The following is a 14,733-nucleotide window of genomic DNA, read 5'->3' as shown; positions in this document are numbered from 1 at the left end:
CTTGTTATTAATTCAGCTTCCATGCGAGAAGTGTCCTTCCAATGTCTTCAGATAATTCTTTGTTGACATTATTCACATTATCTTAGTCTCCCTCTCCTTCCCTAGTGCTAGATAATTTCTCTTGGAAACACAAAGTCAGCTAATCATACAATGCAATCACCCACCCCCAGGTATTTACCAGCCTTAACCACATCTGGCTCAGAGTTACTGGTAAGCATAATTGAATGTCCTTTAGCTGAGAAAGTGTATACAGTATCAGTATGTGTTGGCTGCTTCAGGTATCTACTCTACATTTGGTTATATTTAGTCCTCTTCTATAATAATTATTCCTTTCCCATTTAGCCAACATGCAAAAGAAAACTAAGAGATGAGTCATTGCTAGGTTGGCTGACTGAGACTTAAAGGTAAAGGGACCCCTGACCATTAGGTACAGTTGTGTCTGACTCTGGGGTTGCGGTCCTCATCTCGCTTTACTGGCTGAGGGAGCCGGCGTACAGCTTCCGGGTCATGTGGCCAGCATGACTGAGCCGCTTCTGGCAAACCAGAGCAGCGCATGGAAATGCCGTTTACCTTCCCGCCGGAAAGGTACCTATTTATCTACTTGCACTTTGGCGTGCTTTCGAACTGCTATGTTGGCAGGAGCAAGGACTGAGCAACGGGAGCTCACCCCGTCGCGGGGATTCGAACTACTGACCTTCTGATCAGCAAGCCCTAGGCTCTGTGGTTTAACCCACAGTGCCACCCGCATCCCTACTGAGACTTGTGTCACTAAATTTCCTTGGATTAGGGCCAGGTTCTTTGATTCTATGCTAAAAACTCAAATATTGCACCAAAGTAGCTCAATATCTGCAAAAGGGAATAATTTATGCAAATGACACAATACTATAAACTTAATTTACATCCTTCATTTTAGTAATAAAAACAGTATTTTTGATAACCTGGCTTTTAATTGAATTTAAATAAATGTCAAAACAAAATCGAAAATTCTTTCTAGTAGCACCTTAGAGACCAACTGAGTTTGTTCCTGGTATGAGCTTTCGTGTGCATGCACACTTCTTCAGATACACTTCTTCACATTAAATAAATGTGTACATTTTATTTCATAAATGCCTTTGAAGGTATTTAAGCAACATGAGATAACTTCTATCAATCTATCTATTAACTTTTTAAGTAAACACCCATTAGAAAAATATCAATTTAGTAATCTAATGTATAGAATATTTCCAACTACAATCACTTCACAAAGGAATAAATTCAAATTCCATCAGTACAGTGGACGGTCCAGATTTTACAAACTGTATATACATAGATTACAAATGAGCACAGTTAAATGTGATTCAGGGATGAGGAAGCAAGCATTTCTGTGCAGCTACAAAGGTGGCAGACCTTCCAGAATCCGGAATCCCTGAGTTTTTGCTTAGTTTCAACCGACAGATTAGACAGCAATTTTTAATCTGCAGACTAAAACTTAAATATGTCCCAATGACATCTTCATACACAGTAGCAGCACACTGTTTTTCATACTATTGCTTCCCAGACAGAGGAAGTCCTAAAGGAAAACATCTACCCATAAATGACCACTGATTTTTCAGAACTTTGGAGCATCCAAAGAAATGAGGTTCAGCAAATGAGCTTTTTACTATGCTTGGAAACTAAGCACACTTCTCATGGTGAGACCTTAATGAACTGCATGTTATCTGTTTTACAGTGATAATGGAAAGATAGTTGCCTTCAAGTTTAAGTGAATTGTCCCATTTTCTGCAAAACTGCAGAAAAGTGTAAAAATGCAACTGAAAACAAAACATATCTCTCACCACAATTAAGAACGTAATCTGTGTGGGAATACCAAACAGAAGTCTAGACTGCCACCACTTAGCAGAAGTTTCTAAATACTGTATGAGAAAAACAGAGGGCCAGCTGAAAAAGAGAAATGTTTTAACAGGAGTTCTGTGTCCCATTCAATAGTATTTGCTGATATCAGTAGCCAAATGTACATCAAGAGTCAGGCTTTTTGTGAAATCAGAATCCACAGCAATGCCTTCCAGTGTGGTAATGAGAGAATGTAGGACTTCCACTTCATCCCAACATTCTATTCAAACACAGCTCATCTTTTTTATGAATTCCTTTCTCTTCAATAAGCTTCACTCCATGCTACAAAATGCCATAATAACAGAACTACTGAATTGTGCAGTGCGGTGCACGCAAAAGAACTACAAAGAGTCTATCAAACATGAGAAACAACTTCAGCTCTATATAACTGAAGAGATACAGTTACAATTTGATTACAGTTCTGCAATTAAATTAATGAAGAGAAAGAACAGGTCTTGAAAAATGCAATCCAAAAAATTTCCTCAGGCATGGACTATCAACTTCTGCAGGTCAAATTTTCTGGTTCTTACCCCTAACATGAAAGAGGCATCTTACTTTTAGTACATCTAATCTTAATACTAGCTGATATCACAAGGAGGAACAAGGTACAGTACAGTTGTTACTCATACGGTTAAAAACACAATTAGGAAACTCCATAGAATTATTTATTATTTCGTATTAAAACGCTGACAGTGATTAACTGCATCACAAACCAAGAACTTAACAATGTATCTATGGATTTAAAGTGGATATGCACCTTTAAGGGGATTATGATGGCAAAAGTACCAGTATGTCTAATAAAGTGGGTTGTATGAATTTCCTAGAGTGAAGGATACAATTTAAAGCAAGCAAGCATGCCAACAGAAAGGGGGTGTCCTGAACCCTTTCAACATATATACTCCCTCCCCCACCCCTAAAAAAATTACTTCCTCCCCTACAGGTGGGTGTTAGTTCTCTTCAAAGAACCATACTGTGAGCATGGAGAACAAAACACGGGTGGAAGTTTCAGCACTATTCCCCCACCCATGCTTTACTTTCAACACCCCTACAGGGAAATCAGTTATTGGATTCTGACACAAATGTTTGCTGCAGTAACATCATTTGCCTGGCCAAGCTAGCAATAGTTCATCAAAATTTATTTCACGTTCAATTATTCCATTTTGTATATTCCAGTTTTAGAAACACAACTTTGTTTTTCATCACAAATCAAATTTATCTCTAGTAGAAATATGATATGTTTAAACAGATCAATTGGCAATGTGTGAAATTTTTAAAGCCAGAGCAACAATAGAGCATGATATAACTGCAGTATGGGTGTCTGTAGTCAGAAAATTTCTACAGCTCTGGTTTGATTTTTCATTTTTCTCTATCCACTACCAGTGTACCTTCTACAGTTTCTGGATATGTAAAAAGCAGGCAGACCCCTGGATGGTTGGATGGAGATCACACAATAAAACTAACAGTGAATTTTGTTAATGAATTTATGTGCAAAAGCTATTCTGCAACAGTCCTTCAGAAAGAGAAGTGGGGGGAGAAAGAGAGATCACAAGATGTCCAGATAAGAGTCAACCCACGTCCTCTAAGTTCCATTAGACATCTGGACAAAGCACAACAACATTCAATTATGGAAGTCAATGCTCCTTTCTTCCCCACCTCCCCCCTGATATTTGAGATGAATTAGATTTGTTAAACCATTACTAAAAATTAAAAATAGAAGCTAGCCAAAGATACTAGCTTACTTTAAGCTATGTGATTATTTGGCAGTATGCACTTCATCAAAGTGAGTGTGGTTAGGTTTGCAGCAGAGGAACTAACATTGCACGCAAAAGCTTCCAAGTTCAACCCCCTCATGTCTTCAGATAGGACTGGGAAGGGCTCCTGTCTGAAACTCTGGAGAATGGCTGCCAGTCACTGTCAACAATACTAAGCCAGATGGATTAAGGATCTGACTTGATGTAACGCAGCTTCCCACATTCCTACACTTCACAGAAATGAAACTTAAAATGGGAAGTATTTGGATTTCTTATATTCCTTGCACTTTAATAAAGAATATTACCATAAAGAAAAAAAAGTTAAGATACTACAAAACCAGCAAAAGAGTTCTGGTATCATCCCTACTCATTAAATACCTAGTCCACCTACAATTTTATATTGTTTCCAGAAAGCATTGGTAAAATTCTGATAGCAGAAGTTTCAGTGCTTCATCCTACATACTTTTGCTGTGAGCTTTTGGTTCATAGAGAGCACAGTCACACAAAGATTATTTCTTTGGCAGTGCAAGAAAAAGTAGATAGCAGTTCATAATGCATTCAGGTCCCAGTGTGTCAACTTCTTTATAGTTGGCTTGCAAATTGCCGCACTTACCGGTAGTTGTCTGTATAAGACATCATTGACTTCAACACAATTATGGAAATGAAATTTGACACAAAATGGTAGGTGAATGCAAGAGATTAATCAGACAGAAAAGGCCCATGAAGCTGTTGGGGGAGAATGGTACTCCAAGCAAATGGAATAGAAAGCATTAGAGGACAGAAATGGGAGATAAAACAAATCTTAAGTTTTGGCATGTAGAGGAATGGAGTCATGGAAGCTGACCCTGACAGCAAACCTCAGCCACCACATTCTACATCAACTTCCACCACCAGATGTGTATCCAAAAAACCATGTTTGCTACTGTAGTAACCATTGAGATGCAGCAATCTGAAAGAGGTCTCAGCCTTCTCACAAAAGTTGTTTGAAAGTCTGCGGCTGCTCTAAACTACAACCTGAAGATTAAAATGCCAGAGATGCAACCCAAGAGTGCATGACCACAGGAGATCCAACTTCAACGGTAACTAGCAAGTTTCTCCTATCCAAAATGGCCTACCAACCAACTATCCTCTGCCTTAGTTAAACTGAGCTTTAACTGATGTCCCCAAGTTCTGCCTCAACCATGGCCAGAGACTGTAAAGGCCAATAGATCAGGCATGGGTCAGATGAGAATGAAATTAACTACTGTACTTATTAAGAGTCTCCAAGAACTCTAAAAGGTTAGTCACTATGTGCCCTTGTGGAAGCCACACTGGTCCTTATGCAGCAAGGCTTCTTCCTCTATATGCTTCTTTAATTACGTTTTCCACCAAGTTTTATGGAACAGATGTTTAGCTAATCAGCCTGTGATTTCTCAGATCCCACTGGCCCCCAGCCGGGAGTTTCAACAGTCAGGACCAGCTTCTTGCTGATTGCCCAATATACAATTTGTGTCTCTGTGGCACCCAAGACCACATAAAAGAAAGATGTGTACTGTATAAACCTCCAGCAGACATGTCAAACACCAACAAACTTGCCCATGAGTAGACAACTAATTACTGCAGATCTAAGAATATTTATGGCTCCTGATGGTAGCAGCCTGGATTTATCATGCCACACACCAATCAAAATATTTTTGCTAGACAGTACTTCCATGTGGATATGGAAGTGAATGCTGGTGTTGAGTCAAAAAAAGCCTTAGTGGAACTCAACATTGCATTATGACAAACATTCCATCTGCACAAGTAATTCAGCTTAGCAGACAGAATGATCCTCCTCCCATGAACTGTTCTGAAGGTTCTCCCGATGCCCCTCCCCGAGCTAATTCTGATGTGGGGGACAGGGGGAAAGAACTTTTGTGGAAGTCCTTGCATCACACTTCCCTGATGAGGCTTGTAGGAGAATCCTGCCCCTTAATTGTACTTATCTAATAATACTATTTATTTTAAACTTATTCTAACAATATATAATTTATATACCTCCTTCACTCAAAGATGCCAGAACAGAATATATATAAGAAAAAAATTACCGGTAACCCAAAACTTAACATTGTAGAAACAAAATAAAATCCATCAGTTAAATTTACAGTAAAAATTGCAGGCAGCAGCAACAGCAAAAAACAAAAACAAAACCCTATACCCACTTCTACAGTAAATCTCAACACTACCCCTGCCCCACTAGACAAAGAAGTACATCTTCAACTACCAGTGGAAAGCAAGTAAGGGTGAGGTATGGAAGGATAGTTCATTCTATAGGTGTGGATCCACTTCAGAGAATGTCCTGCCACAAGCACCTACACTGCGGACCATAGAATCATAGAGTTGGAAGAGACCACAAGGGCCATCCAGTCCAACCCCCTGCCAAGCAGGAAACACCATCAAAGCATTCCTGACAGATGGCTGTCAAGCCTCTGCTTAAAGACCTCCAAAGGAGGAGACTCCACCACACTCCTTGGTAGCAAATTCCACTGCCGAACAGCTCTCACTGTCAGGAAGTTCTTCCTAATGTTTAGGTGGAATCTTCTTTCTTGTAGTTTGAATCCATTGCTCTGTGTCCGCTTCTCTGGAGCAGCAGAAAACAACCTTTCACCCTCCTCTATATGACATCCTTTTGTATATTTGAACATGGCTATCCTATCACCCCTTAACCTTCTCTTCTCCAGGCTAAATATACCCAGCTCCCTAAGCCGTTCCTCATAAGGCATCGTTTCCAGGCCTTTGACCATTTTGGTTGCCCTCTTCTGGACATGTTCCAGCTTGTCAGTATCCTTCTTGAACTGTGGTGCCCAGAACTGGACACAGTATTCCAGGTGAGGTCTGACCAGAGCAGAATATAGTGGTACTATTACCTCCCTTGATCTAGACGCAATACTCTTATTGATGCAGCCCAGAATTGCATCGGCTTTTTTAGCTGCTGCATCACACTGTTGACTCATGTCAAGTTTGTGGTCTACCAAGACTCCTAGATCCTTTTCACATGTACTGCTCTCAAGCCAGGTGTCACCCATCCTGTATTTGTGCCTTTCATTTTTTATTTTTATTTTGTCCAAGTGTAGTACTTTACATTTCTCCTTGTTAAAATTCATCTTGTTTGCTTTGGCCCAGTTGTCTAATCTGTTAAGGTCATTTTGAAGTGTGATCCTGTCCTCTGGGGTATTAGCCACCCCTCCCAATTTGGTGTCATCTGCAAACTTGATCAGGATGCCTTCGAGCCCATCATCCAAGTCATTGATGAAGATGTTGAATAAGACTGGGCCCAAGACAGAATCCTGTGGCACCCCACTAGTCACTTCCTCCAGGATGAAGAGGAGCCATTGATGAGCACCCTTTGGGTTCGGTCAGTCAGCCAGTTACAAATCCACTGAATGGTAGCATACAGTAGGCTGAATCCCTTTAAGCTTGCCCACATCCTCAGGTCATAATAACTGAAACTGATTCAATAAAACTTAACCAGATGGTGTTCTGGACACATCCACAAGACTAGTCCTAACTGCAGCATCTAATTCTGTATGGATTCAAGCTAATTTATCTCCAAAATGCTTAGCGAATTTGTCACAGAATGTCTCCAATCATCTCCTTCTCCGGGACAGATACAAATAGCCCCTTCACTGTGTGTATAAGCTCTTGCATGCCTACTGCAAGCTGCAATGGTGGCAGAGGTGAACCACTGCCACATAGTAAGCACAACTGTATGCTCATAACTGTGTTCAGCCATATTTGTTTCAGGATTTACCCAACTTGTGCTACACCATAGTCCATCCTGTTTCATTGCCCCCAACTCCCCAGAAGACTATGGAGATCTTTAAGCTCCATAGACTCTGTCTGAGAAGGCACTTGGGAACAGTTATGTTGAGATCCCTTTCCACTTCAAATACTGTTTTGCAACCAGCTGTGAATCTGACAGTACCATCGTGCAGCTTTCACTGAACCAATGTGCTAACCAAAATATCACAGAGAACTTTTGTCGAGTGCTTTGCTGAAATCAAGCTAAACTGCATCCACATAATCCCCACAGTCTGCTAAGTTTTCTGGTAAAGTGATACAAGATAGAGATAATATTAGTTTGGTGGGATTTATTATTGGCAAATCCATTATGCTAGCTTCTGTGAATTACTACATACTTTCTTTAAAATTTTAATTTGCATTGTTTCCATTTGGGGAAAAATTTGATCAATTGATTGGGACTATGTCTTACCTTTAAACTCCCTAGTTTAAGGTAAGACACCATCCATTTGAGTACACAACAAATATTCAGCTAATCCTCTTGTGTAGGGTGTCAAAGTTTTCTGGCATAGGTACAAAGCTTCAGAGTTCAGGGAATTATAAGTGTAAAGGATAACTATTTGAATTTCAGGGAGCCTTTTGAGATTTAAACTAAGCCCCTTTTATCCTTTTATTTACCAATTAAATTAAGAATATAGTAACAAGGATTAGTTCACACTACAAATAATGCAGGAAAGCCATGTTGCTAAAGGATGCAAACAGAACTCACGTTGAAAAAAGAATCACTACTCAGGAGATGTGGGTTGTTCATGAAAATAATTTTGATTTAAGAAGCTAGAAAGGCAAAAAGTTATGAATCAAAAACTATGCATACTTGTATTAATAAAACATTGAAGGAATGTGAATATTGCAATAAAAAGCAAAAGCTTTCATGAGGAAGTAAAGGCAAGAAGAAATGTATTTTAGAGTATGTCCAGCCAATATCAAAACAGTACCAGACCAAGCAGGCACCTACAGTTTGTAATTAAGGCTGCAATCCTAGCAGTGTCTACTCAAAAGTAAGTCTCATTCAATTCAATGAGGATTACTCACAGGTACTTAGGTAAGTAGGTTAGGTTTGAAGCCTCACTTTGCTTAGGCTATCCACCCAATAAAGTATGCCAAGGTTGTTTCTGTAAGCTACTCAGAAAGCTTTTCTAATATACAACCTGGAAGAGAAGGACATAGGCTCCACTGTATGGATGTCCTAGAAAACACAAGCCATAGGGACAATGTGGCCCATTTCCTCTATTCTCTGAAATTCCAAACTCTGACCTGTATGTTGCCATATATCATTAATTAAAATAGTTATTATGTCTGTTTAATTAGCAAATAATGGCATATGAAAGAGAAGAAACAGCTCCAATTACTTTACAATGCATAATTATATCATTCTCACTTATTTAGATATGGCTTCATGGGGTAAATGGGACATCATAGCCGTAACAATATGATTTCATTAAGTAGTCTACCAACAGCAAAATTAGCTTTTCATCATCCATTTAAATAACAATCAACACTAGTATCTCATACTGCAAGCCTAAACACACTTACTAGGAAGTAAGCTTAACTGAACACAGCAAAACTTACTTCCAAATAAACATGCATTAGGATTTCACTGTCAGGTTTGCTCATTATTTTCAGGATGGAGAAATGCAAGTTCTAGTTAATCAAGACCTGAATACTGTTTTGTAGATCCAGCCTGTCCCATAAGACTCTCCTTTGTTAACATGTAATACACCAGAGGATAATTTTTCACTATGTGGAAAACTGTGGTTAACAGTAAGCTCTAAAGTCTAAGAATCCAAATGCATACACACCCCATATCATGAAAGGACTACAAGACTGAGAACTCGACAAGTAATAGCTGCATTCAACTGCTATTAATTCAGTTCAGCACAGCCAATCAATAAAACAGAATTGGCTATCAAATGTTAAGAGTGCTTCCTTTTATTCTTGAAATACTACTGTATTTAAAGTGACACAGTATGAACTGCCAAACTTTAGTTCACCAAGCTGGCAGGATGGGGTGGGGTGGGGAATATCATGCAATTTCCAAAGTTTGTGTAAAACTGCAGCTTTTGTCTGTCTCGTGGCAAGAAAGCCGTGTCTAGCTTTCCCTTTTACCAAAATAGAATACTCTTCTGGAAGAAAACCCCTTAAAATAGAAGCAGTAAAAGTAGGGAACCAAGTTACAGTATATGTACTTAAAATGCTAGTGTACAACATATATTTAGAAAATGCAACTAAACATTTGAAATGACTCAAGTATTAAAATGCATACAATCACTTCAGTACAGGTGCCTGCAAAACACTGTTTGCTAAACACACTTCCTTATTAGCATATATATAAACACTGCTGATAATAACCTTGTCTCTAATCCATGCTAAATAAATACATTGACTGAATACAGAGAAAGCTAATTTTAAGAAATATCTCCTAGTAAAACTGCCCTTTGTTTCTATATTTCTTGACACATCAAAATACATTACCGCACACAATCGTTCTTTTATATCTATTTCTGGCTCTCCAGCAGTACAGTAAGCAATAAGGAGCTGTCTTTAAATTGAAGGAATCCTCCCACTGTTAACTGTCCTGGAAATCTGGTTCATTCCTTGTCGCCTGGGATTGAGTTATCAGATGCTACTTGCGTGACTTTTACGGAACTGACAACCTATTTACAGACACAAAAAGGCAATCTACAACTTTAAAACTTCTACCATCACTTCTGGTTTTTTTTTTTTTAAGGAGACCTTTTACTCTCCCTACAAATTATTCTTGTGAGGTGTTGACACCCCCTTCATAAAATGTTCCCTACCTGTATGCAACATTTTCAAATAAATTCCCTTACTTATCACAAGCATATTATGTAGTCCTCCAGCTTTAGGCAGGGAAAGCATTATTCTGAAGACAGGGGTTTTAAAAATATACAGGGTCACTACCAATATTCCAGCTTGTAATTAAAATGGAGGAAAGGCCAGTCGATCGGTGCCTGACTTCAGGGGGAGAAATAACCCCAAACAGGCCTGGCTTTAGAGAGGCAGAAAGAGAAAGCAAGAGAAAGAGAAATATACAACATGTTTCACCAGTATTATTACCTCATCCCTTTCTTCCAAGCAGTTTTGAGCCACTCTCTCTTGACAAGCTCTTGGGTCCAACTTGCACAGATGCTTATTTTTAAACGCTGTGGGGTGGTTTTTGTTTGCTTTTCAAATAAAATTATCAAACCAGAATGGAAAGGCTTGCTATTTCACGAAGTGGAGCTGCTGTTAAAATGCCCCCTTGTCTCCTCTCCACTCCCTTGAGCTGGGTGTTGACGCAGCAGAAATTACCAGCTGGAAAATTCCCCTTTTGGAGGTTAGAGGGAGGGGTGGGGTGGGGGGAGAAGAGGAGGAGAGAGGGGGTGGGAGAGAAGCAGGGAGGGGGGTTAAACCCTGCCAGTCACAGAGCTGTCCCCATCTATCCACCCACCTAGCCCCAAATAAGGCATCATGTCCCGAGGTGAAGGAAGATCAGAGGAGCTCCATGCCCCTTCCACACACAGGGGGGTGGGAAAGTCATCTCAGCAAACCGCCCCCCCCAACCATGTCCCACCCTCCAGCTGGGATTTTACCCAGCTGCCCTACCACCATATCTCAGGGAACAGGCACAGCGTGCGTGCGCCGCGCGCAAGGAGGACGCGCAGCCCCCACGAACCTCCCATTGGGCAGGCGAGCGAGGGGTAGGGGGGCGGTGGAGGGGGCTAAAATCCATGACAGAGAGGGAGGAGGGCGAAACGAGTATCCTTTGCCTTCAATTAGGGGCAGGATGCGGGGGGAGGTGGGGGAGGAGGGAACCCGACGCCCTCATTCAACTGCCCCCCAAAGGTCAATTTCTCTTTTCTGCTGTCCCCCAAAGGAAACCCATCCATAGTATATGTGTGTGTGTGTGTGTGTGCGTGTATCGCCCACCCCGCACTATCTGTAGAGAAGGGGTGTGTGGTAGTGGTGGGGGGGACAAGTTCCCCCCCCCCACCAAGAAAAACGCAAAAATCTCCCTACAGGGAACTAGGTTAATGGGAGACTTTTAACATGCGCTGCTGCGCGCCGTAAATAAATACATACAGAGATCCGAAGGGAGCGAGTTGCCAGGTCTTTTAAAACATACTTTTCCTAGAAATAAAGAGGAGAAGAAAAAAGTATCGCGAGCGGGAGCGCAACCCAATGCGGTTAAGAAGTAGGAACGGCGCGTTTTTTAAAAGAAAATAAAAAATAAAAAGGAAGTTTTTTGCAGAGCGCTTAAGGCTATTAGGAAACAACAACAACCTACCCCCCCACCCCCAATTACAACCACCATCGCCTCAGGGAAGAGAAAGTCTTCGCCGTCGATCACAGGGGAAGAAGGAAATAAAGGGGTGATGATGATATCATTGATAACCTTGTAAAATGTATAAATGGAAAGCGAATTTTTTTTTAATTGTTTTGTTTGTTTATTCTGCCCGCCTGCCCATCTCTCTCTCTCTCTCTCTCTCTCTCTCTCTTACCTGCGCTTCATGAGGAGCGCGGCCGGAGCGCTGGCTCCACACGGTCACACTCCGCGTCTTTCTCTTCATGAGTTGTGTGAAGGGGGTGGGAAAGGGGGGGGTCGGCGAAGAGAAAGAGAGAGGGGGGACGATTGTGTGTGGGGGGGAGAGATATATGTGGGGAGGGAAAGAGAGAGGGCTGGTGCGCGCTCCCGCCTCGCTTTCTTCCCTCCCCCTCCCTCCTGAGGGAAAGGAGGCGCGCGCGCTCCACTTCCCCCTCACAACTTGGCCCAAGAAGGGGAGGGGGGAGGGGCCGCCGCGCTCGAGCCGGCAAAAAAATAATAATACTAGAAGTGGGCGTGACCAAGCGAAGGGTGGGCGGGGCTCCTGTGGAAAAGGAAGAGCGGAGGGGAAGGAGAAGTACAGCAGCCGCGTCGCTGATTGGGTGTAGCTGAGCACAGGCCTCCCTAAGCCACACCCACGCGAAGTCTTTTTTTTTCTTCCCTCCCCTCTCCTCTTTCTTTCTGTCGGTTGCGGCCCCGCCCACCCGGCCTCCCTCGCGCCGGCAGGGGATTGAGAGAGAGAGCGCGAGGTGGGAGCGCAACTGTCAAGCTTGCCGGACACGAGGGTTGGTTGCGCGCGGGCGGGGGGGGGGGAAGAGAAGGAGGCCGCTGAGCATCATGGGACACAGCCGAGCCTGACAAGACTGTTGCCAAGGGCAAGTTGGGGCTTCTGTCTCCCTGGCAACGGTCAGGGCCTTTCCTCCCCTCCTGCTACCGCTGTCCTTCACGCCCTCTAACATTGCGGCGAGGGCTTAATGTAGGGGGACAGTTAAGCGAAGTGAGGGTGGATTCGCACACGTAGCTGCTTTCCTCCTCGCCGTGAGGGGCTTTGCGAAATAAAAATGAAACGCATCATGCCATGGTGTTTAAACGCGCGTTGTAAGAAGGGATCCAACAGATGCTCAGTAACTCACAAGCCGCCACAAAAATCAGAGTTGAGAAGAGATTATCTGGATATATTAGCAACTGCCTGTTTAAAATAACAATTTGGAAGCCAACTGTGTTTCGTAGAATTCACCCACCCGAGCAAATGCACATGTAATTTATATAACAAATAAATAAATAAATTGGGGGGAATCCCCCCCCCTAATGTGAGTTCTTCAAAGCTGTCTAATAACTTGTGCACATAAATTCCACGACATGGCAGAAATACCTGACGTGTCACGAAACAAAATAATTTTTAGCTTTAAATTAACAGCCGAGAAGTTCAGAACTGATATAGGTATATCAACGCGAGTCAACATATTCCAAGGAGCACCAACTCTCAGCCTCTCCTAACTTCAAAAAAGAAAAAAAACCCTGTTTGTGCGACTTTGAAAACTTCCTGATCTATAAAGTGCGTGTGTTTGCCAAATAAAATAATTTTGGTATCCCCCCCAGATCCTAGCTGTGTTTTGTTTTTTAATTTCAAAATTCAGTCCATGCTGAACCAAAATGCTGAAGTCAAACAGCTGGCCTGATAAAAGCCAAACTTACACACTCAAGAAGAGTACTCCATATACTGAGATGGCTAAAACACCCGCCTACAGGAGGGGAAATCAAGTTTTGGATTTTAAAAAGAAGTGCAAAAAGTAGTACAGTAATATGGCTTTCTTTCTGTGCAAATACATCAGAGAATAAGCATATAATAGAATTCTGAAGTTTAATAAAATATGCTTCAGTCTTTCCATTACCTTTTTTTAAAATGTTCACCTTTCATATCTATACGCTAATTTATGCCACTGTGGTTAAGAGTGTCAGGAATGGAAGAGTGGATATACTGGTGCCAAATCCTGCTACAGCTACACAACCCCTAAAACTAGCCACAAGAGATAATTGTTCCTGCTCTTTCTAACTTAGTTCTAACTTTCTAGCTCCCTATAAACCTGCTGCAGCAAATTCTAAAACAAATGCAGTTTATTGTCCAAACTGCAGGGTGGAGGTTTCTGTGGGTTGCAGAAAAGGTCAATTTACTCAAATTGCCTCATCAGACTTCCTCCAAATCATGCAGTCCAGTTGCATTCAGAAGCCTCGTGCTCATTTGACATGCATGCAGTTACCGGTAGTTTTAAAATGTTCAGAAGCTAAATTTCACACATGGAGTCAAAGCCTAGACCAGGGGTCCCCAAACTAAGGCACGGGGGCCGGATGCAACCCAATCGCCTTCTAAATCCAGCCCGCGGATGGTCTGGGAATCAGCGTGTTTTTACATGAGTAGAATGTGTGCTTTTATTTAACATGCATCTCTGGGTTATTTGTGGGGCATAGGAATTCGTTCATTTTTTTTTTTCCAAAATATAGTCCGGCCCCCCACAAGGTCTGAGGGACAGTGGACCAGCCCCCTGCTGAAAAAGTTTGCTGACCCCTGGCCTAGACTCCTGCCATTCATGCTGATTAAGCCCCTCAGCCACAGAGCTCTGGTAATAATAATACATGCACATCTGGGATGCACAGCAACATTTTGTTACAGGGCCCACTTGTTTATGCCAATAGTGATCTCAGTTTTCTGAGTGCCAGCCCTTACATAGCCAAAACAGAAGAGGGAGGTGCCAGGCATGCTCAGGGGAACCCAGAGGTTTGCAGAAGTTCTCTCTCTCTCTCTCTCTCTCTCTCTCTCTCTCACACACACACACACACACACACACACTATAGAGGAAAATAAACTAATGGGATGACACCCCAGAAACTGCCAATAAAAGCTGAGCATGCTCAGTGGGCATGGGGGAATCCTGAGTGAAAGTCCGGGGAATTGGTTGAAAACTGGGGTGGTAG

General features: G+C 42.0%; 1 protein-coding gene across 3 annotated transcripts in view; it reads right to left on the bottom strand.

The window, feature by feature from the left end:
* The window catches only part of ZBTB46 (zinc finger and BTB domain containing 46), a 55,532-nt gene extending 43,480 nt beyond the window's left edge, over nucleotides 1-12,052 (bottom strand). For 2 of the 3 annotated variants that reach the window (XM_033153793.1, XM_033153790.1), the window contains exons 1-2: nucleotides 11,942-12,052; nucleotides 10,518-10,767 (exon numbers count right to left, since the gene is read on the bottom strand). The gene's annotated coding sequence lies outside the window, so the exon portion shown is untranslated. The remainder of the gene's footprint in view (nucleotides 1-10,517; nucleotides 10,768-11,941) is intronic. The other variant, XM_033153791.1, reaches the window with a different exon arrangement.
* Nucleotides 12,053-14,733: the final 2,681 nt, after the last annotated feature.

Source organism: Lacerta agilis, chromosome 6, assembly GCF_009819535.1.
Source record: "Lacerta agilis isolate rLacAgi1 chromosome 6, rLacAgi1.pri, whole genome shotgun sequence".
In the NCBI taxonomy this organism is placed as follows: Eukaryota; Metazoa; Chordata; class Lepidosauria; order Squamata; family Lacertidae; genus Lacerta; species Lacerta agilis.
The sequence above is the reverse complement of the archived record's forward strand: the minus strand, read 5'-3'. Positions and strand labels throughout refer to the sequence as shown.